General features: G+C 35.7%; 1 protein-coding gene and 1 long non-coding RNA gene across 3 annotated transcripts in view; both read right to left on the reverse strand.

The window, feature by feature from the left end:
• Sesn (Sestrin) overlaps positions 1-21,048 on the reverse strand; it is a 164,717-nt gene that overhangs the window by 31,809 nt on the left and 111,860 nt on the right. The window lies entirely within an intron of this gene.
• LOC135266258 (uncharacterized) lies at positions 534-8,718 on the reverse strand. The gene is made up of 2 exons (XR_010334160.1): positions 8,613-8,718; positions 534-784 (listed from the first exon to the last, which is right to left on the reverse strand). It is a non-coding gene; the product is annotated as an uncharacterized LOC135266258 (long non-coding RNA).

Consider the following 21,048-nt stretch of genomic DNA (forward strand, 5'->3'; position numbering starts at 1 on the left):
ATTTTATGAGATCTCTAAACTCGGAGCTTGTTTATTTAACTATTTATAGGTGTGGATATAAAACCACAATCAAATCAACAAGTCGGATTAAGCCAACTAATTCGTGCTCTTTTTGTGCACACAATTAACAAGTCGAATTACGATCCGATTAATTCGGGTTATGCGCCACGTGTTTTGCCGTTTATAAATCTTCGATAAATAAAAAAGCGGCCGCCCGCAGCCCCGACTCCGAGCACAAATTCTGGTAAAACTCGGCCGTAACGACGAGGAAGGCTAATAAAATTCTTATAATAAATAACAAATTAAGGAGCCTCCTTAAGCATCGTTATGAGATCATTTTAAGGGCCAATTTCGTCGACGTTGACTCATCCTCTTTATTGTTATTATTTTCAAAATGCGACACTGCGTGTCTTATTCCTTTATAAATATTGATTAATGATCAACTTTCACGATGTACCGGTAATGAAGGCTATAAATTATTGCGTCTGGAACCGGCAACTCCTGTGGTGCAACACCGAAAAGTCTCAATCTAATTAACCAAAATATTATAATTAGAGGGTTTGTTACGCAGAACGGCCGACCCAGTGAACATTTTTGTCGTCGGATGAGGCCTTTGAGATAAAGGGTTAAACAGGAAATTAAACGACAAAGTCAGAAACGAGATGTTTAACTCGAAGTAATGAGATAAGTTGGTTGCAATGATCTAATTTCCCTTTTTTCTCCCATCGATCCTCCACAAACAAAGATTTTCCTTACTTACTTACCAACACCACGAAAGTCTTACCTGAAACAAGAATGAAAATCTGTTAATATTTTACTCAAAGTCAAACACGGCTTAACAAAAACATACTAAAAACTTGGCTATAATTAGCTCAGATTTTTAAGCAAGTGTGTAAATTGCCGGAAAATTTGCCGCGAAATCTGGAATATTCCACCGAGAGCCCCTTGAGACAAAACGATGACTGGACAATTTCGTCTCAATATGTTTGAATTTCTGATAGGCCCTATTACCAACTATGACTTGCATTATGTGCAATTTGGGCAAGAGTTACATTTAATTGATCAATTTTCGAGTGACTAAGGGTACAACAATTTCTCTGATAAGCAAATGGAAAGGTGGTTTGCGAAATAGTAAAAAACACACAAATGCTAAAAAAGTCTATAATTACTTGCATTTGCGTCACATGCCCACATTACTATATCAACGTTGTGATAATTGGTAAATATAAGCGCATAGTAACAAAGGAAATTTGTACAAACAATATTTATGGCCATTAACAGTGAAGATGCAAATAAAAGCAAACAGTTTAAAAAATTGGTTTGCCGAGCACGCGGCTTGATACACAATTGCGGTACTTCCTGAATAGCAAGTGGAAAAATGTTAATCTTGGAATCCATTACGAAAACGGACTAAAAGATGTCGATCTGAGCGGCCAATTGCAATTAAAAGAAAATTCTTGTTGGTCGGTTATCGGCTCGAATTATCTTGCGACTTCAACGTGCCAAGAAAATTTAATTAGGAACGGTTTTATTGGTCTTTGTTGGGTTAGTCACCCCGGGAGAACAAAACGAAAATTGTCACACTTGTTTGTTCAAAAATCAGCGACACCCCTTGATCCTCCTGAGCTTTTGAGCGGCGTCGTTAATAAGGATTTGGCTCCCCTCGGAAGATATCCGAATATAATGCCGCCTAGTCACTTAATTACCCCCATACTCTTTCATGCAAAAGCGCATTTTTCGCGTTTTTCCGGCGTGATTGATCAACTCCTGATTAATTCCGCACCACAACTCCGGGTTTATCCAGAGATATGATCATTTTGCGGATTAAATTGCGAAATGTCGAACGAATCGGCGGTAATCTCTCGAAACGATGTCAAGTGCTTACGAGCGAATTAGAATGATTTTCGTGCACGTAAATATTGACCGTTTCGATTTTAAGCATGGAACAATAGCTACGCTTTTGCACAATTCTCTAATTAACCCAAATGCAAATGCGAGGAAAATAAGAAACGGCGATATAATTTTAACTCAAGGAAACAACGAATATTTTCGGCCCTGACATGTACGCAAACATACATCTCCGAAAAACACAAATTAGAGAGCTTACTAACAACATGTAAACATCTTTTATGTTAGCTCACCGACTGGAAAACAGGACAAGTTTCGAACCAAACGCAAAAAATTCAATTTTGCAAATTTAATTAGAGCACGGTATAAACAATTTTCAAGGATAGCAGGACGAAAAATCCAGAACTAACCGACAACGCTTGGTTATTTGGCGACAGATTGTTCAAATTGCGAGAAAAATTAACTTTCCTGTAACAATATATCGATAATGTTTTAACACAAAGTAAACTTTAATCGTTGTGATAGCAAAAATAAGGGGTTTTAACTCAAAACACCCTGTATTCTTTTATTATATTTTCCAGAGATTTTGCTCGTGTTGCTTCCGCAAATTTAACCGGGAAGTGTTCGGCTGGAATTTTCTTTGCCCTCAAAAGATTTTCTAATGGTTCACACCCTTGGATGGTGAAATCATTAACTGAGTGCGTCCTTCCACGGTTATTAAAATCAACAGGTCATGTGCTTCTCGATTACATCGAAGAAGCCTGGCTTGTGTTTCCAAAAATATATTCACTGAAATTTAATCTCTTTTTCCAGTAATTTGGTAACTGCTTCCATCAATCTACATGTCAATCTTTATTTTCGACCGCATTATTTAATCATGGTCTATTTGTTTTCTTTGTGGAACAAATGTGGAAATATCACGAAGGAGCCAACAATAAAATTCGGGCTCACATGTACGAACGTAATATGAAAGCGACAAATGCAATATATTTAGGGATAGTGGCTTTCAGTCCCGGTTACGTTATTTAACTTTTCGGACCTGTCCAACACGTGCCACATTTTCTTGTTTTTGTGAAATACTGACTTCCGTTATTATGAATTGTTGCGGAATGTGAACTAGCCGGCCATGTTTGTGCTAAGAAAAACTTTGCAGATAAGAAGAAAAAATGATAATTAACAAGCGCAAATGAAGCATGAGACATAAATTAACAAGATTCAAGGAACTAATGGCTGTACTAATTACAGCAATAATAATTAAACAATAAGATTAAATTCGTTCGTGTAGTGTGAGATTTATTAAGGCCGTGCAATCATCCACGAAATAAAAAACTCGAATTTGCACACTGTTACAAATGCGCTCCATTAAGGTCACCAGTGTAATTATGATAATGCCCCGATTATTTATTTTCATAATTAAATTTCGTTTAATTCCGGATAACTCATTTAACATATCGCAAAAATTAATTACAATTACAGCGCTCGCATTTCCTGCGAAAAACAAATTAAAGCAAACTCTCGATAAACCGTCCTTGCTGATAATTGCTGGTGTCGAGCATCACCAAGTAATTGATATTTTTTCAGTCTGGCGTAATTCATCATTCGCGCGGCGAATTAAGTGGCTGTAAAAACTATTCGAGTAATGGGAGCTTGTTAGTTCCGCAAATAACAAATTGTGGTGGCCGGCCGAAATTTATTGCAGTTTGATGTCACTGTTTACAATTTCTCTTGTCTTATTCCGAGCACAATACTTTAATTGCACATCAAGGAAGTGGAAATTTGCTTAGCGCAAAAAGATGTGCTGCATTTTGTGCCAAGAGGGTCTTAAAAAAGATTTATTTCTGCGAAACGAAGGCGTCTGCCAGCGTTCGAACAATTGTGCCACCGAAATATCACTAGCGCCATTATTACCCAGTTTTTTGGAAGAAAAAAGTTGGGTCCCTTATTTGTCAGCGATCGTGGGCTTTGACGATGACATAGTTGCACCCAACCAAGGACAAACAACATTTAAGCATTCTTTTAAATAAATTAATTGTCTTGGTTAACCACATTTGTTTTCTGTCTACACTTTTTTATCATATTCAAATCACCATAATAATCATCCTATCGTGATGTAAGAGGTCGTTGAACATTACGTAACCACTTTATGAAATGTGACCTTGCCTTTGCTAAATAGACCACATTAGGTTTCTAATGCCAGCTAATTCATATTTCGTGGCCCAATTTCATACGAAATTTTCATTATCTTAAGCCATTGTTTCGATCGGTGTTTTCACACCTTTGGTGAAATTCGCCAAAATGACCATGAAGAAATTGCCTTGACTTTGGCGAAAAATGTTTTGTTGCTGTCAACTCCAGCTTATCACTTTCTAAGGCATCACCTTGATCGGATCAACCTTTGGAAATGTTTGTTTCTTGTTCACTTTACTGATAAAAAATAGAATTAAAGTGACTTTCATTATCAGCTGAGATGCAAGTGAAGTTTGACCTGCTAATTGGTGCTTCACCAGTTTCAGCTGCAGCTCGTATTGCGAAAAACATTCAGACAATATGAATCCGAGAGTGAGATCTTTGTCAACAGCTTCGTAGTTGTTCGCTAAAGTTTTTATTACTTTGGGAATAAAATGTTTCTGTACGAAAGATGTAAGTTGAAATGAAAATAAAAGAGGCAACACTTGAGCATCCAGAAAATGTACTTCTGACCCGACCAAGAAAATTGAATAGTGAAACAACAAATCTCATTTAATATGTATCGCATTGTATTCTCCTTGGGTTTGTTTAAGCGAATATTTAATGTTAAGGCTGAAAGACTGTTATTAAATATGATAGTTATTGCAATTAAATGAGTAAGTTTTTTCGTTTGTCTTTTAATCACCAGTTACCTCTATAAGGTAAATTATACGTCTTATAAATGTTTAATAAAGTCGGCACTAGAGTGAAAAATCGTTTGAGCTAATTATTACACATGTTATGGAGATTTATTCCGTAGTTATTGTTTCGCATACTTCTGATAATTAAAATTGTGCATGACTAAGGAGGGAAAGGATACTCGAATTTTCCAAATAAGTGAAATCCCGCTTGAGCAACACTCGGATTTGTTCCTCCGCCATTATTAGTGAGATTTTCTCATCGTTAATTCAGTGAAAAAAGCCGACATATTTACGGAATCGAAGCCTGAAATAACAGTTAGTGGCGTTGTGTTAATTAATGATTCCATCTGCATATCGGTGACGCTGAAATTGCATTTAAGTCTGGACAGAGGCCAAATTAATTTGGAGTCTTTAAAAAATGAAAATTACGGTTTCCCTAATCTAAATATCGCATATTATTACCAATCAGTTTCGCGCTCAGAGTCGAGCAACGTGAGCTCGTGTTTAACAGGTGTAAAAGAAGACGCACCTTTTTTGATAATGCATTCATGCACCGCGACTTGCACGAACAAAACAGGAAACAATTTATATGGCTCTAAAATGACCGAGCGGGCGTTGCGTGAAATTTTATGGCCTTTTTTCATTTCCATCGTGCTTAATTACCGAACTTATGGCTTTGGACGCGGTGTTTGTTGGGTTTCATCATCAAGAACGCCATTAATTTTCAGGTGAAGACAAAGGTCACCAACACGACGGATTAACGCGTTCCAAAAGACGGTAATTCGTGAAAAAGTATTTTTGTTGTGCAACTTTGCCCCGTTTGCGTTTTCCCCGTTATTGTTCATTGAACAATGAAGTTTAAACAATGATTAAAAAACTGACTGCTAAAAATGCATTAAAAGAAAGTAGCTCAGCAAACAAGAATGGCAGTGACGAATTAAAAACAGATTAATATTTTCTACCAGTAATTATCCACAAATTGTGATTCGTCGTAATTGCATTGTGAAATCTCTGGAAGAAAACGAAATCACTACTTAAATCCATCGATGTACCGTATAAACTTTCAAGACGAAAAAATTAAAAATCAAGCTGATTTAAAGATTCTTTTATAAAGAACTAGAAAAAGGTACGCACGCTGCCGGAGTATTGAAAGGTTTAAATTAAAAAAAAAAAAATTGGGTGTGGTTTCAAATTTTTCTAGTCCCTACAGTTTTGCTGCAACCGTCCAAATCTAAATTTGCCTTTAATTATGATCTATCTAACCAACAGAAAGAAACACAAAAAAATAACTCGACAAATTCACATTTACTAAGAATCCAAAAATTAGTTTTTCATTTTTCTAAAAATTCATTATTGAAAATTAAAAAAGATGATCCAGTGACGTTTTATGAACTTTTTTTTAAGTCTTCAGTACTATTAAATTAGATTAAATTAATAATTAGAAACCTGCATTCTGTTTCAATCGAATAGAAAAAAACTCGGGATCCGGGTAGCAAATCCGGATAGAGCGATATTTTATTTTACACTAAAAAATGGTTATACTTTTGTTTCTAGTTTAAAACGGTTTACGCAAGTGATTTCGCTGGCTAATTTTATTGATACATAACAGTTTTTCATAAGTTTTAGAACTAGTCAGTTCACTTGTAAATAAATCCTTTGAGAAACTCAAGAAATAGGATATTTCCGAATTGTGGTTAGTAGTGGATGCCCTGCGTTATACAGGGTGTATCAGAAATGTGTTAATTTTACCAGGTAATAAAACTCATCAAATACAATTTTTCACTGTTTTTCGCCTGTCACGAGCCACTCAGTGTTTAATAATTAGTTTGTATAGGTTGTTCCATATCTAGTGGTGAACTGATAGTGACATAAAAGACTTGAAATGCACCCACTAGGTTTAGATGGGCGTGCATTTTTTTCTTTAAAATTTAATTAGTTATTCTTTTAACATTAATAAATTTTGTGGATGAAGATACACAAAAATATTAGTATTATTACTAATAATTTGTTCATTATTCTTCATCTTACGTATCTTATAATTTTTTTAAAACAGTGGGTTTGAATGACATTTTATTACGACGCCTTTGGGCAATTTTTTTCAATAGAAAAACAGATGTTTAATGCCAAAATTCATTTTTGACAATGTCAGTTCGCCACCAGATTTGGAATAAGCTCTATTTATAGCAACAATTTTCATTGCTGTTTTAAATGTTCGTTTCTATCACAACACAAATAGTCCGGATCTTTTAATTTACTAATCATAGGTGGGCACACATTCCAGTATGTTATCTTTTCCAAATTTGAAGTAAATATGCAAAACTTTTATTGAAAAATTACAAATAGAAAAAAATTTTTAATTTGTTGAGCTCTGTTACCTGTTAAAATTAACACAAGTATTTCTGATACACCCTGTATAATCAAGCTTAGTCAGGACTACAAATATTCCAAAAATATATTGATTTTACGGAAAAACAATCGAAGTTCAAGAAGTCGTTAAATTTTCTAAAATCATCACTTCTAATAAATAAGTTAGAGAAAATAGATTCAGTAGAAATATAACTGTAATCTCAGTCAATTGAAAAACCATGACCGTGAAACAAAACATCCTCTCAAGGTCACTGCCAAAAATTCCGTCCGAGTTTTAATTAAAACCCGGGGAGCGTCTGATTTAGTGCGCGAAATTTGGTGTATGCGCCGGGCGAATTTTCAGTTTTTTCCGAACAAAGCGCTCGTTAATTAAGTTATCTCTTTGATAACTCTCGAAAAACTATAATGGAACAAAGGCCTTTTGACGTGAAAATTGCAGTTTTTGTATCGGAAACTAACCCTCGAAATGACTTGCCATTCCCTCGCACCTGTAATTTCCACTGATTTGATGAATCATTAATTTTACAACCGGCGCGCCTCAATCAAAGCCATTCGATACGACTGCCTATCACCCCGATGGCTCTATTTCTCCAAGAACCAGCAACAGAACGGCAAATGATAAACAATGGATAGAAAGTTGATTGATAAGGAAATTGCGTTCCTTCGAAAATCAATGCCCATTTAAATAATGAAGTCGATTTGTGCCTTAATGCCGTCGTTTTAATAATGCAAATGGTGCGTGGCAGCACGACGTTCCTGCAATAACAATATTACACGTACACACTTCCCAATCCAATATCGCGATCTGACGATTCGCGATTGCGACAGCACATGATGCATGAGGTGAAAGCTCGAGGTTGGCGACCCTGCCATTGTTGCAAATTCTTATTTGCTCGCGCTGCACCGGTCCTTTTTCTCGGCAGGAGAAATGGCGATAAGCAATTTCCGCTCATAATTAGCCAATGGCAGGTGCTAGGATAGCGAGGCCGTTAATTTTTATGGGGCGTGTTAATTGTAACTTTTTTGGAGGAAAAATAAACACGATATTTCGCTTTTATGGCAGGCGCGCTGCAGTTCGAATGCACTTTTGGGGCTGTGCTGAAAAACGACGCTGATACTGGGTTTATGACCCTTTTATTGCCTTGGCTTTTTATGCAGGGAAGCACCACCCACATCGAGAGCTTAAAAATATACGGCTATTGATTCGGAAAACAATGAGCATGCAAAAATGCGCGAAAATTGCATTAACATGAGCTGCACTCGCGCCGAGCGGAATAGACAAACAGGAAAACCTATTATTCTTTTGTTTCGAAAATTCATTTTTAAAAGCGTGCGTGCAGCGTGATGTCTATTACGGTTAAAAGCAAATTCTGGTGCACCAGTTAGCCCAGTTTTTAACAAATTTTAAAGTTAAAGCTTTATATACGAACACTGACCAAGAGAAAAACGGGTTGCTCTTGGTTTCTTTCTGGAGATTTAAATGGGATTCATCTTTACGTTTTTTATAATCTCATAGAAGAGCAATATTACCAATCGTTGAACTTGCTTCGAGGTTGACAAAAGTCCTTTCTGCAGGCAGCACGGTTAGAAAAATAGACTTTCCTTCATCAAATTCAGTGACAAAATTAAACTTTTCTCAACTGAATATGGCATTGACATTTGCTATTTTGCATAGTTATAATAATAAATATTTGAATGTACACAGCATGAAAAATACTCACGACAAGGTGACCTGCCATTTAATTTTTTTAGGATATAATGGACGATAAACAATTGAGTGCTGTGAGCAATTGTTTGCTTTGTTACGTTTTTTAGCGAACTTTTAATGATCATTATAACAAAAAATGTTTAGCTTCTGGTTATATTTTTTGAGTAGGTGTAACTATACAGGCTGATTCTTTTAGGGCCTACATTAGAAATTTTTTAACTTGTAATATAGCCTAAAGCTTTAAAATTTTGTATACCGTCCAAATCGACCATTGTGAGTTCAAATAAATTATTTTCAAAATGGCTGAATTTCTGAAAGTTGGAGAAATTGACGCCAATTTTGAAATTTTAAATAGTAACAACTTATTTTTTTGCATTTTTGAATCTACCTTTTGAAATTGAGTGAATGTACCCTAGTTGTTAGTACTTCTCTGTCAAGTTTTTGACGTATGTAAATTTTTTTATACAAATTTTCATTTGCAGGGGTTTATTTAAAATATCACAGCTCGTAAAACCTCTGCAATAAGTGATTTTTTTTTTCGTTTGATAACCAAAGGTTCGAAGGGCCTTTTAAAATCTTCAAAATTGTCAACTGACAAATTCCAAGACTACTATGATTTTTTGAAAATGATGTTTAAAAATGATTATAAAACAGTTTTTTCAAATGGAATGACCTTGTTTTTTCAATGGCAATCAAAAGAACATCAATTTTCATGCATGCTTTTATTAACATCTTCTACATCTATCTCTTACAGTTTTTGAAATAATCACAAAAAACAGAATTTTAACTCATTATTTTCATTTTCAACCAAGTAAACTTTTGAAAAATACGATAAAATTGTGTCATTAATCAAAAGAAAGGTTCAATTTGTTCAAGAAGTTCAAAATTCGATGGCAGACTGACTAAGATTTTTTTTTAGTTAAATATTATTATTTTATTGCTTATTCGATATTAAACCAACTAAAAACTAAATAAAATATTGAAATTTGACAATTGTTGACCATTTTGCAATGTCTACTTGATTAACTATGAAAATTACGACGTAAAATCCGTTTTCTGTGATTTTTTTTCAAAAACTGTAAGAGATAGGTATAAGACGTATTGATAAGTCACCATAAATATTGATATTTTTCCGATAGCCGTTAAGAAAATGGGGTCATTTCATTTGAAAAAACCGACTTAGGGCAGATTTTTGATAACTATTTTAAAAATTCATACTAACCATGAATTTTGACACTTCAAACCTTGAGTTATCATATGCAAAAAAAATTATTCACTTATCGCAAAGGGTTCAAGGGCTGTGATATTTTAGATAAACCCTTGCAAATGAAAATTTTGACCTCGATTTTAACAGAAAAATTGGCATATGTCAAAAACTATGACAGGTAAGTACCAGTAACTTGGGTAAATTTTACTCAGCCTGAAAAGGTAAATTCAAATATGCAATAAAAATGTGTGGTTACTATTTAAAATTTCACATTTGACGCCAATTTTTTGTATTTCCGGAAGCTCAGCCATTTTGAAAATAATTTAGTTAAACTCAGAATGGATGATTTGGATAGTATACAAAATTTTAAAGCTCTAGCTGTATTAGAAGTTATAAAGTTTCTAATTTAGACCCTAAAAAACACCCTGTATAAGATAAAAACTGAACAATAAATAAGGTCACTTTTTGTTGCTCTGCTTAGAAAACAATCTGACTAAATATCCGAGATGTTAATCTTGGCTGTGTTATAGTTTCAATATTTCTTAAAAATTCCATCCAGATCCCACCCCCACAACAACTAATCTGTCTACAAAGTCTGGCTTCATTTTCTCGTAGTTTCCTGCAATAAACCCGCCAAAGCGATGATTTAATCGGTCGTAAACCGCGTCTGCAAAAATGGAAAAATGTGGAAAATTCGCCCGGCGCATACACCAAAACCGCTCTCGCCGTGAATCAATTGGCTCAATGGAACCTAGGTCAGGTTCAACTTATTAATAAAGTTCTAGCCCTTTGACCCCATGACTTTCGATTTTATTTAATTATCGTCATGAATGAGCTCAGAATCCTATTACAAGTCGTTTTATAATGGGACTCATTGATTATTCCACCGGCAGAGAGGTGAACTTGACATATTAAACTGGCGCAGGAGAGCGAACTGAACTTCTTCAACTCGAAACTTTTTATATGTTACCATCAAAAGTTTAGTTAATAGAGAGAAGGGACCGAGAAAGTAACTTAACCATGAACGGTCGTTGGAGCATTCATTAATTGGGCCTTCATTTACGAAAATGAACGCTAGTTTAACTCTAACTGTCAAGTCAAAATAAAAATTCGATAATTTCGTCAATTAGCTTTAAAACTTTAATCGACGCATGCGACCCACTTTTAATATTAAGCGGCTGGCGGTTAATGTTCATATGAATTAATTTACGAGCTGACTTTTGACGTATCGAGCCTATAAAGCGACAATTATTTTGATTACGTCGCCCGTAATGAGCCTTCTTAATTACCCCAATTTTTATACAAGCGATCACTCATCGCGAGGTCATAAATCCACAAAACCCTATTTATAAACAAACCGGTAAAATCGGCGCCCGAACAGCTACGAGATTGAAAAAATTAACAAGCTTTTGATGGCCCGTCAATATCACTCGTTAGAAATTAATTCGACAGTTGATGCGAGGAAGTTGTAAACAGGCTTTAAATCTTTGAAAAAAGTGATCTTCCTTGTATCTTGATGGCGCAATATTCTGTCATCAACCGTTTTCCCTTTCATTAATTGTTTCACCAGCGGCGTTTCCAAATCCATAAATATTTTTGTTGCTCGTTATCAGATACAGCAAGTAAAAGCGAAAACATTGTATCACCCACACCTGCAGTAATATACTAATGACAAAAACATTCCATTAACAAGAAAAATCTGATATAAATGAAAAGCGATTAATAATGGAAGCCACGGAAAAACAAATACATTATTGGCCAAGCAGTGGAAAAGTTGTATCGTTTTAGAAAAATTCACCTAAAACGGTTTCAACACACGTTTTCTATCTATCGAGATTGTTCAAAAGTAGTAGTTTGTTTGCCCTCGTAATTTTTTTCTTATTAATGTGACATCTTTTAATAACGTAAACATGTTGAGACAGAGCGTTAATTCTAAGTTCAGTGACACTACATTCTTAATAATCTGTAAATAATGCTGTTTTTAGACACGATTTTACTTAAAATCATTAGAAAATTAATCAGTGCTAGTAGAGCAGACATTTAAATATTTAATCAAAATTGTGTGATTAGGACAACACTAATCGACACAGTAAACCAGTTTTAGAAATTTGATTAAATTTGTTGGCTGGCACCACTTTTATTGTCCAATTATTTCTAAACTTCTAATTGAATTTTGATAGTCGTACACTTCTTTTATGTTTGTTTTATTGTTTTGTTTTTCTCCTTGTCCCCATGTAAATTATTGTTGTTAATGCTCCGAGTGATAAGCTTTACGAAAGAAAATTGCCCTGGGTTATACCATTTCTCTAATTATATTAAACGTAAAAAACTCATTTACCTCCAACACGTTAAAATTTCATTAAGTGTCTATGAACCACAATCTTGCACATTATCTCCCGATAAAAATTTCCAAAGTTTCAGTGAGAGAATTAACACCTGCACTTTCACGGAGGCAAATGATATGCAGCAATAACAATAAAACGCTTACGCTTATTTTAATCATGAAGAAAGTTCTTGTAGAGACTCCCGGAGCTAAAAGCGATGGATGTAAGGGATCAGAGAGCTTCTTGCGCCTGTTAACGACGCTGTGGAGTCCCCGAATTGCGTGCGAGCAAAATGAAAACAGTCATAACCGCATGGCAATTTATGATAATGTAAACACCTCCAACTCCTATTATTCAAACAAAACAAACTCCCAAGCAGGAGGGTAACGTATGGATTAAGTTATCCCCGATGTCACGAACTTTAAACTGGAGTTTAATTTGTGTGGGCAACTTTCGGACCAGTCAGTCATAACAAAAGCTCGATACAACATGTGTGCAATTGCACAATATTTTATAGCAGATGATAAGTGACGCAAGGAAAGCCTGATGGGAAAAGTCAGGAGCTCGTAAAAGTGATATCCAATCAACAAGACGAGTTATTTTTCGAGAATTGTGGTCATTTTTAACGACGTGTTTTGATAGACTGACGCAGAAAAACAAAAGCGAGAATTAACCAGAGATAAAATACAGACAAACAACTCAAATAATAGGTAATTACGGCCTAAAGAGCCTCGTTTGCTAGGCCGCTAGAAAAACTCATAAATTCGTAATTGTTGCAAGCTTTAATGATTCATTGTATTCCGTAATGAATATTAAACAAGAACTATCTCAACAGACGTAATAAAATTGAGACAACAAGTCGTAAAGTCATTTAAAAAGTCCATAAAACTCCTGAAAAAATCCGTGAAAGTTTCAGCGTGAACTTGCCAACACGTGACATTTTCCTTTCCAGCCTACAAACACTAATAATTGCCCAAATAAAATCGGTTTTTTGATCAATACTGCCGTTTCCAATCACTCAAAATACCACACTGGGAACATTTTAATCACCAGGACTTGATTGGCGCTTTCAGAGTAGTTAATTTGCCACAAATAGAAAATTTATTGAAATTAAGAAGTTTGCTTGGAGCAAATTTGTATTTCAATAATAGACATTACTGACCAAACACACGTCCAACGTGAGCAACGAGTCATTTTTTCAGAAACAAAATATCAACCGCGATAACCTTTCACATTCATTTCCAGTAATTATTTCCAAATAAACCCAAGTTTTTATATTTTCGTGCACACTTTTGAAATGTCATGCAGGCGAGAGATGGGTGGGACTGAATAAAAAATTATGTACAGGCTGGTCCAAAAACTTTTGGCAAAAATAATTTTTCGTTTAGGAAAAGCTTGCGTCCTTGGCCGCCGTTTGTTTTGATAAAATTAGCCACCATCTGTTCCACTTACGAGTGTCAGAACTAACAAGAACAACAACAAAATAATGCGGCAAGAGCGGGGCAAACATTGGTACAGTTGAAGTGTTTTTTTCTCCGGATTTGTTTATTTTGAATGCAACTGTTAAAGTGAAGTTAATTTAACGCAGCATCATTAACTAGCACTTTCCCATCAGTGTAAATAATTTACGAAGAGTGCGGTGCAGGCCAATCGTGCAACTCGTTAGACCGGAGCTAAATTATTCATATTCGGCCGATTGCTTATTTAAACGATTTCGTCGACATCTTTTATGATTCCGTGCCTGCATGCAATTTAAAATAAAACAAAAAATAAACACGCCAGACGTAAATATTATTGAACTTTTATGGGGACGGTTCAATTCCATATTTTACGATTACTTGCTCGTCTTATCATAAAACCAAAAATCCTGAGGGAGAATCTCGGTGGTTGCGTGAAATAATACGAATTTAAACGCGTAAAAATAAATAACTCCTGGAGAAAATGAAACAGTTGCGTCGAAAAAGTGGTCGCAGATGAAATAATAAATTTCCGAGGAGTACTTGCATAAAAGGCGGAGAACATATTAAAGAGAGACATAAATAACACAAAAATACAAAACACCAAAGCAAAGAAAAGGTAATAAATATGAAATATTCAAATTAGCGGTCCGGCCCTGAACCTCCCTCGAGCGGTTTGAGGAGGGTCCGGTCCACCATACATTACATACACTGTCAGCAAACATCATCCTGCGAGCGAAGCTAATTCAGAATACTTTTCTTAAAAGCCAAACTTTGGATGTCTCTGGAACTTTTAACGAAGTCAACTTTTCCTAATATTTAAAAGTTGCACAAAATTTCGATTAAATTACGTCTTCGCTTTTGGAATATTTTTTTATTAGGGAGGAAACTCGAGTAATAAATGTCCAAGTTGGATTTCACCAAAACAAAAAGAATTAATAATCCAAAACATAACTCTGCTTAATAAAATTCTTCTTTTAATTAATGACTCAATTAAGTGTTTTTTGGAACGTCCTTTTATTGTCATGTTTAATTTCCTCAACTTTTTACCTTACGCTGGCGGAATTAATTAATTTTTGCCCAAAAGTTCGCAACTTCGTGGCCATAATAACAAACAGCAGGTAGGAGACAACTTGAAAAGTAATTTAATTATACGGATAGATACGCAGTTGCGTAAAATGTGGACATTTTAAGCATTTGGTAGATACCAAGTGGAACAGACGATTTATTGGGAATATTACACGAAAAAAACTTATCGAAAAATTTTATTGGGGTTTCTGAAACAGTGCTTAATTAATTAAAACTGTGTTCGGCGAGAACGCGAAAAACTCAAGTGCATCGTTATCTCCAACAGAAGAGAGTCTGTTGCAATCCTTGACGTCAGAGATTGCCTGCATACAATTAACTCATGTTGCAGTAAACCATAAAGACCTGTTTCACAAAATAAAACTATTAAAAGAACTTATCTCTTAAAATTCCAACAGTGTTTGAAAATTCATTTCTCCCTTTCGATTACCACTTTTTAATTAGTTGGAATAGGATTCTGACCTTTCCCTAATTTATGAAAGTCATTAATTCCAGCGATAGGGCCTTTGAAGACGCTCTAATATTCTATTTTACTATCGAAATTTATAGCTGGATATAAATTAGAAAGACCATTACATGGGATTTTTGCCTTGCTATTTTCCATGTCAATGGACCAAAAAATTCTAAAGATATTTCCGAACTTATGTTGGCATATTTTACTTTTCCCCCCCTGGTGGTGCAGCTTTCATCCTGCGGAAAAAGCTTTCCCGTCGGCTAAAAATCCCGAAGTAGACAACAACTGCAAAACGGTTTTGTATCGTGATTATTTATTAAAACTGCGATTCCCTACGGAGGCATGGGTTTCCGTAAAAGGGCCTGCGGAGAGATCGCTCCGTGATGCTGCATAATTCATGCAATTGACATTTTTATTGACGAGTGCACTCTCTACACACTACTAACCCCCATAAGTGACACGATTAGACGGACGTCTAAAAGCGTGTAGCTCAAGTCGGGTTAAATTGGGTCGAATTTCGATTTTATAGGCCAGTAAATTTCCCCGAGCGAAATTTATTCGAATCGAGTTAAAATAATAAAAGTGGCTCTTCGCTTTATGGATGCGTCCGCGTATAGAGACGTCTGAAAACGGCGAGATAACCGCATAATGCGGTATCGTTCGGGGCGTGCGTGTCACAGATTTCACATTAAGTCGTAAATCTTCCCTCTTTAAAACTTAGTTTTATCGAATAGTTTCGTCAGTCCAAATTGCCCGAGTAACAGACTGAATCCGGGGCCTGGAGGAATTTGCGAGACACTGGCGCTGACTGCTGGATTCTTGAGCAATGCACACGATGGGAATTTTAAACTGTCACTGCTCCAACTTTGCGCTACTCCAACAAGAACCAGATTAAGACAAGTTTCACCCGAGAAAACTACACTCGAGCCTTTTATTTTTCCTCTGATTCATTCAAAACTACGCTCGCTCTTTCTATAAATTTGGGGCGATGATAAATAGCGAGAGATTATTTTGGCCGTTGCAACTTTCTACCGCTTCAGCTACAACGGAAGCGACATCAATCAGAGTGTCAACTAAAATTTAAATCTTACAGAAACTGGAAAACTAACATTTTTTAGATTAATTGACTCGAGTTTCACGACTGGAAACTTAATAGATTAGCCAACTGCTATATTTACATATTTTGACAAATAACAAGCTCCGGAGGAAAAAACCTGAAAGGTCTCGAGGGACGCCTCCACATATCTGCTCTGAATACCTATTTCAGGCTGAAGGCTCCTGCACCAGATCGTGCAATAGGTAAATGCAGCCCCAGGCGGGCTCTAATGAATGCTGAAATCGTGAATTCAACGATCGATTTAAGCCCCAGAATATTAATACAAACACTACTCCCAATTGCACCGGTTGTTATTAAATATTGCGAACCTCATAACCTTTTAAACAGAAGCAAGCAATATCTGTGCGAAGGTCTTCAGGATTAACTTTTGTTTTCGAATTACATGTTCTAGTCTGCAAGGAGGTTTAGGCACTAGAAGCTGATTATGAATATCTTATTTCTATTTATCATCACAGAGATATTAAATTTTGTTGTTGGACCGTGTTATTAAACAGCTCTTACTACCATTTGTAAATTACTCTACGTTGATAAACGTAATTTAATTTCGAAAATGTTATTATATTATAGTAGAAGCCTAGGAAGCCCGGGCTTGGTTAAATATTAAGAATATTAAGAAAGATTTTTTTTTTTCAAATAAATAATAAAATCGTGTATTGGTCAGAGTAAAATAAATTTACGATAATTATTTTATTTACAAATTAATAAATTAATGAAGACTTCAGATTTTTGAGCTCCTTGCAAGTTACGGCCACAAAAATGCTCAAAGTCGATTCAAATTTACAAAGGTGATTTACTTCAAATAAAGTGAAGTGCTTATTGTTTTCAGATTTGGCAAAATTATTAACATAGTATTTGCTAACAAGAAAGCCAGAAAAAAGTTGAAGACATTGTTGTTTTTTTTCTTAAGTGTGTATGTATTATTAGTAATTACTATAAATAAACAATAAGCATTTATTAGTGGAAAATTTTACAATCATTGTGATACCTTCTCAACATTACCATTATTAAAATTAATAATAAAAAAAGAAAAGTATCAGCGAATGATACAGAGTGACCCTGGAGTGTATAACTTTTTTGCTTTTTGAAATATTGCCACGCTGTTTTCAATATCCGATAGATCGACTTAAAGTCCACCAAGTAAAAATATTTTTATTTATTAGGCTGGTGAACCAAAGTTATATTGTTTTAATTGAAACACTATATATATTTTTACATAATTGGATTCTACGCAAAAAAAGAATGTAACTTTATATAAACTATTATGGGTCTATCTCTTTTCCTTTCGGCATTATTCAACTTTTCGTTATGAAAAAGACCAATTTTTGAAAAATCACTGTGAAGTCGCCCATAAATATTTTCCGGCAAATTTGCAACAGAAAAATTAAAAACACCTTGTAGTTTTAGCAAATAGTCGACTTTTACTTGAAACACGCAGATAATATACAGAGTGTGTCAAAACGCAAAAAGTTGAATAACTCATTTTTTTTATGTATCGATAGCATTTTTGATAAGCTTTCTAACGGTATAGGGTTTGCACAGTAAATTTAAAATATTTTTCGAGATTTTTCAAAAAAAAATTTTATTACAAGAAAATTTGTAATCTTAGAATCTGATAAGTCAAATGGTAATTTAATTTTTGATACGTACTAATGTGACTAATTACATAAGTAACCTAATTATTAGTTGATACATAAATGAATTTTACTCATCAAGAATTAATAATAAAATAAATAAAAAAAAAGAAAACAAAATTTTGAACACTTCAAGAAATATTTTAAATTACGCTACTGTAGATTGCCAAAATAGCTAAATATCTACTGCTTTATTGATTTCAATCAATTCCGGCCAAGTTAGCCTCGTAATTACCGTTATCCTTAAATGGATTCAAATCTGCAAGGTGCTCGTGTTATTTTTGTACTATTTCGAACACCTCCAACCTTGATACATTCACTCAAACAAACAAAACTCCACCCTCCCTCCTCCATTTTTGGCGTGACAATGGCCCTCCCGGCGAGCCTGAGGAGCGAAAAAACGCAAAAGCGGGGCTAAAGAGAGTCTCAACGTTGCAAACAAAGGCGGATTTGCATTTAGATAATAGCCGTTCCGTTGCAGTTCCCGGTGCATTACCCTTTCGTATCGAGCGGTTGTCCTGCTGAAACTGAAATTGCTCCCCGTGACGTAGCCAACGTCCTTGCACAAGCCAAAGAGATGCAACTGCACTGGCGGCTTGCCAAGCTCATGTTGCATTTTGTGATATAAGTCGTTGAACTTTCGCTTCGACACGAAATTTATTTTGGAGCGCGTGCCCCTCGCGGTGGTGACCCTTTTTCGAAGCTCCGGCACAAAAAGTGCTTTTATCACCGGCGAGCACGGAATCTATTATCGCGCACCTTAAAGGATAATTAATTTAAATAAAGATAAACCGCTTCCTGATCGGGCTGGAAAGAGTTGGACTTATCTCGTGCTCAAAGACCCAGATTGCCGCGATTTGTCAACAGGAGAAGAGTTTTGCTCGAAAATTACTCACGTAACGCGCTTTTTACGCCAAAACGAAAAAATAGTCAAAGAAACTTTACTGTGAAAGCTATCTATGAAATATGGCCGAGCCGTCTAATAAATCACTTTAAACACATGATTATTTTCAACGCGGGTTGTCAGGCTAGATACGGCATATCACAACCGTATTTCACAAATATCCAGTAGCTATAATGTGTTTTACCACCTATGAATGGCTGAAAGGTTGACAGATACATTATATCACGCTTGAACTCGAAGAACAAATTTAACAAGAAGAGAACCTGCAAAAATCCAATAACGTGGGGAGGAAATTCGGAAAAGTATTTTTGACAAGCTTTTTTAACGAGCCCGAAACTCCGATAAAAGCTTAGCGAGATATGTAAGCTTAACCTGAAAAACTTCCGAATTAGATCTCTAACGAGCTTAATCTGTCCAGCTTTGTGAATTACATCTAATTACAAAAATAAATTTGTTTCAATTAAGAGAAGGAAACAAACGGTGCCTCCACTTTTTCAACATTATTTAAAGTGGGTGGCTCACCGGAAATCTCCTCATTTCGAGTTAATTTTATGGTCACTTATGTAATTTTCCTATACGCATAGGAAAGCTCTCGGTGTCAAATACGCTAGCGTGTCCGCAATGAATTAAAGCCACGCAAATTCTATTAAAATAATTGTGTGGGCCGGGGACTTTCGTGTATGCCCGTCTAAATTTACAAATCTTGGTCGATCTTAAAGGTTAATTTCACTCAACAGGTTCAATAGCAAAGTTGCAAAACGTTTCGTGACGTTATTATCAGATAACCATAACGTAGTATTGGAATAAAGGAGCTTTCGTAATGCGGAAAAAATAGCTTTCGGGATAGACTCAGGGGAGTTGTGCCCCATGTGTTCGCTGCACGCGCCGCTGAAGTCAACGATTCCCTATTAACCCCCATAATTAAGAAAGATCGCGTCGGGACGCCCTCGGAAATGAAATTATCACGGTGTATTTTGTCTCCGAAGTATATAAAAGTTTTATTGGTGTGACCTAACTTTCGGCAGCATTTTAATTACACATTGTAATCTCGGTAAGCGTAACGATCTGGCTCGATGTTGATTTTAACTTGGCTTGTAATATTCTCGGGAGGCAAGAACATAATTAAAGGGAAATTGAAATTGCGGAGGTTGGCTCCCAATTATTTTTTAGGCGAAATTTCGACGGTATTAATTCGATCATCTTTGCTTGCCGAGTAATCATCTTCATTATGATTGTAACGAATTCATTTCCTTGGAATATTCTAATTAACTCGCGCCCACAGTGCGTTATTGAAAACCTCCCTGCTATCGACTATTAATTCGCAACACTTATCTATCGTTACGAGAGGATCGGAATTCGGAGCTCACCGCTGGGATTTCGCTTATCTCAGAGCTGAAGGGTGGCTTTAAACTTGCCAAAGTCGCAAATTTCCAACGTGACGAAAAAATTGATATGTACCGAGCAAGTGGCGGAAATAAAGCAAAGCTTCTCGGGACTTAATTAATACAAAAGCTATCGCCGCTCGGAGATTTCCACTTCGTTGCGAGAAAGTTCATTAAGCTAATTCCTCCCAGCCTTGACCAAAAAAGCGTTACAACAAATTCTCCTGTATAAACCGTCTGCAAAAAGCTCCCCAAGAATTGCGGACACAATCTGATTTATTTTAATTAGCTAATGCCCGAAAATGTGGCCACAGCGAAAAAATTAAGTTTCGCAACAAACTGTTACCGTTTATAATAAAGTAAATTCGGGTCCAGGGTGTGTCGTAAAAAGCAGAGCTTTTGACGAAAGTCCCACGTGCGTCCCGCTTCCGTTAAAACAACAATCTCTGGACAAAACGGCAGATTAAGTGGAGGTTTTATTAGCCGACACGAAATAATAAATGTCACGATCCAAAAGTGTGCGAGTTTTTCCGGGAGATGGAGGAATGTGTGCTTCCGGAGGAATGTTATTGGAACAAATTGTCACCGGCAGGAAATAAAATAGAGGCGCTTTAATTGATCGGTGCTACTAAAGGGGGCAAAAGCTCAAATTGCTTACATGATGCAGTTTGTACATCGTCTATTAATACAGATGTA

Source organism: Tribolium castaneum, chromosome 1, assembly GCF_031307605.1.
Source record: "Tribolium castaneum strain GA2 chromosome 1, icTriCast1.1, whole genome shotgun sequence".
Lineage (NCBI taxonomy): Eukaryota > Metazoa > Arthropoda > Insecta > Coleoptera > Tenebrionidae > Tribolium > Tribolium castaneum.